Source organism: Corvus brachyrhynchos, unplaced genomic scaffold (assembly GCF_000691975.1).
Source record: "Corvus brachyrhynchos isolate BGI_N302 unplaced genomic scaffold, ASM69197v1 scaffold72, whole genome shotgun sequence".
NCBI lineage: Eukaryota > Metazoa > Chordata > Aves > Passeriformes > Corvidae > Corvus > Corvus brachyrhynchos.
This window is the reverse complement of record NW_008236763.1, coordinates 1,676,133-1,680,085: the sequence shown is the minus strand read 5'-3', so window position 1 is coordinate 1,680,085 and position 3,953 is coordinate 1,676,133.

The following is a 3,953-nucleotide window of genomic DNA, read 5'->3' as shown; positions in this document are numbered from 1 at the left end:
CGGGTGCCAGAACTGGTCCCCCAGGCGAGAAGCTGAAACCCCCGGGTCCCCTTTGTTCAGCCTCCGACCGCACTGCAAGGCAGAGGGACACCAGGTTTGGGGCCGGGCTGGCTTTTGGGGACGGCTCCCTGCCAGGGAATGGGTGCTGGAGGGGACACCTCACCTTCCTGCAGGGACAGCCATGGCAGGGACCCGGCACGGGACACGCCAGCCCCTGGCCCAGGGCCTCCTGTCTGCGGCGGGCGCTGAAGGCTCGGAGCTGCCGCCGCTCCTCCTCGGCGAGGTCGGGGCAGTACCGCTCCTGCGGGGGCACGGGGGTCAGGGCGGGCACGGGGTGAGCCCGGGGAGGGGGCAGCACCCGAAAAAGAGGGGTCTTACATCGCAGTCCTGAGGAGGCAGCTGCTGCAGGAGGGCTCTGGCGCGGAGCCGGGTCCTGTCAGAGGGAGAGCCCGGCTGCGGCGAGCGGGGCCCGAAGCACGGCGGGGCCTTGGGAGAAACGGGCGGAATTTTAGGGGGGTTAAAGTGTGTTTAGCTTGCAGTCGCTGAAATGCGTGTTTGACCCCGGGAAAGGGGGTGCTCTGCTGTAGGAACCACCCGGGGCTGGGGGAGAGCTGGGTGCTGCCCACCTCGGGGGGCGCGGGGTCTGCGGAGGGCTCCAGGTACTCTTCCAGGGCACAGCCGGAGTCACTGTCGGACGAGGCCGGGGGGAGGCCGGTGGTGGTGCTGCAGGGGGAAGGCTCGTCCCGCTGGGGCCATGCAGGGCTCTGCAGGGACATGAGCTGGGAACAGAGAGCCAGAGCTGGTCAGACACGAGGTAGGGAGCAGGGACCCATCCCAGGACGCGTGTCCTGTCTCCACGTGGCAGCCGGACACGCAGCCCCTCGTCCCAGGAAGGGACCCTGGTGCAGATCCAGCTGGGATGATGCTCCACACCACCATGACCTCAAGACCTTTAAGGCTGAACTGCTGCAGGAGTCCAAGGGATTTTTGGGGGGCTCCTTTCCCTTTGGGGATTACAGCAAACCCACACCACGGATTTGGGCACTCGGGGCTTTGTCTGCCAGGCGGGAGGGGATGGGAATGGGGTGAAGTCAGGCAGGGAACACTCCCAAGCGGGAGCTTTCCCCCAGCTGCCACCAGCCCTTTGCTGGCACGGCTAATCCCGGGTCTAGTGGCCCATCCCTGAGTGGGAACAGACGGAGGTTGAGCCCAGCTCAGTGGAAAATAATTCCTTCTCCTCAGGCTGCCATTGTTCTGCCCCAGGGCTGTTCCTGCCTGGCTGTCCAAGCCCACACCCGCACGCCTGGCTCGGGGTTACGCAGTGGAAACCCATCAGCTGCCATCCCCTCCTCCCCACGCGGGCGCTTTCCACCGCGCTTCCTTCCTGCCCTGGCTTTCCAAAACAAAGGCGAGATGCTGATGTGGTGGCTCCTGGGGTTCCCTGGATGCCAGCCTGGAGCCTGACGCCCTCAGCCTGTGCTTCCTGCCCTGGCGTGGGGAGTGAGGGTGGGATGGAGCTGAACCCCTTCTCCCCGGGGGAAAATCACAGGCCTGTGACCAAACGCCCGCAGGGATTCACCCTGTGAATCTCTGCATCCGTCCATCATGGATGGATCAGCTGCTCTGGAAAGTGTTTCATGTTTCATGCAGAAAACAGTCTCAAGGTTGAGGGGTGAGAACCCCCAGACTATGAAATTTTGGTTGTCCTACACCTCTGCCACCATGAGGACCCGTCCCCTGCTCCATGCTGGGATGGTGCTGCTGTGTCCCCCCTCCCAGGGACATCCCAGTGTCCCCAGTGCTCCCACCGAACACTTCCAACATGCCCAGCTCAGCCCCTGCTCCCCGTGTGCCCCTTCCCGAGCAGCATCTCGGGCTGCTGGGATGTGGGACCCAAAGGGGGCAGCTCTGGGGCCGGGAGCAGGTGGGATCAACCGGGGCAGCTCAGGTTTCCCTGCCCCGCTGCCGGGTCAATGATTAACGCTGCAGATCGGCTAATCAGCGGGATAAAACAAAAGGGCTGCTGGCTTTTTCCTGGGCTTTGGGCTCTGGCACCCCGCGGCAGCCCGGGGGGGATGCCGGGCTGGCTGCAGGGTGCTGTTCAAAGCTGTGCTCTGGGATAGGCATGAAATAATCTGGCTTGACTGTGAATTTGCCAGCCAAAAAGAGCCCTGGCCTTGCTGGCTTGGTGAGGAAGCATAGCTGGGCCAGGAAAGAGCCTCGGCTCTACAGGAGGAGCAGGGCGGTGTGAGAGCCTGGGGATGCTGAGTGGGGACCCTCACGGGCTTGGTGCCCAGCCCCAGCTCTGCTGCTGCCTGGTTTGGGAAAGGTGTCCCTGTTTCTTCCTCCCAGTGGGAGCTGGGTGGCATTCCCGGCCTGCGCTTGGCTCATTAAGCCTCCAAACTGCATTTGTGTAATCTCTTGGGGCTTTGCTGTTAATTAGACCCCTCCGATGCTCTGGGGGCTCAGCGGGGCTGGCAGTGCCGGCCTGGCCCCAGCCCCGTGTGGCACAGGGATCCCATCCAAAGGCCACCAGCGCAGTGGGGTGACGCTGGGGGAGAGAGGCTTGGGCAGGGCTCCTGGCTGCTGTGAACGCGCAGGGATGTGCCAGAGAGCCCAGCCCAGCCCAGTTTGATGCGATTACGCTGGCTGGCAGCCGTCTGGGCTGTAAACAAGTCCCTGTAATTAGCCCCAGACGGTGACAGAGGTACGCGCCTCCCATGCTAAAGAGCCGGGCAGCCCCAACAGGTCTGGCTCCTCTGCTCCCCGTCCCTGTCCCCTCTTCCTTCCTGCCCTCCCTCGCTGCCTCCAGGCGCTCCTGCTGTTGCCCTTCCCTGCTGGCCTGCCAAGGGATGCAGGGATGCTCCCGGCCTGCCTCAAACCCTGGGATCGGGTGCCGGGGGGGAGGTGGCACCATGGTGGCACTTTAGGGAGCTGCTTCTCCCTGCCAGCAAGTCCCCAAGAAGGGACATGTGACAGACCAGTCGGGCAGGCTGGGTGGCACTGGCTGTCATTTGCCTTGCCTGTAAATCCTCTTGTCCTGCCTGCGGGAGCTCCTCCGGATGCGTTCACCCAACTCCTCTTGCTCTCCAAAGGATCGGAAGCCGCCACAGCTCCCTGGCTGCAAGAGGCTGAGATTCCTGGGAATACTAATCTGCTTTGGCTCCCCGGGAGCAGCCCCTGTGTCCAGCTGGCTGCGGGAGCCTGTGTGGGCTCCCAGCCCTCTGCTGCCAAGGTCACACATTAACTTGGAGCGCAGCCACCCCAGCCCGCTCGGAATTCAGCACAGGCTCCCTGTTCCCAGCGCGGCCGGGGAGCTGCATCCCTGCCACAGCTTCGCTTTTGCAGAGTCCCCAGGAAACACAACATCTCCAAAAAGCCCCTCAGCAGCACCGGCAGCTCCCAGAGGCACAGCTCCACGCTGGCCTCACCCACGGGATAACCTGTTTTTGCTTGAGCTCCTGTCAACACAGCTGCTGTGCTGGAGGAGCAGGGAATAAAGATGCAGAGCAATAAAGATACAGAGCAATAAAGATGCATCTTTTGGGGCGAGATAAGCTGAGGTCTGGCAAGGAGAGCTGGAGCAGCGAGTCCTGCCCGACCTGGAGCCGGTCTCACCGAGGAGCCCACGGTGCCTTTTGGACCTGGGGCGGCACCAGGTGGAGCAGCCCTTGGTGCCGCTGGCTGGGCACAGCAGTGTCGCGGCCCTCGCTTTAAAAAAAGGCCTTTGCAGCCCCCCAAAATGATGGGGGAGGGTGTCAGCACCCTGCTTCGCCACGCAGCACCGTGCCACCAGCGGGGACCGTGGCCTGTTTGCTCACCGGGGGATGTGCCAGTGCTGCAAAAGGCTTTTCCTGCTGTGTTTTCCCCCCCCCATCCCGCAGGCACGGCCGGGAGCAGTAACCCATTAACCCACCCTGGCTCGCCCATTCGTACATCGGCAGGGACGGACC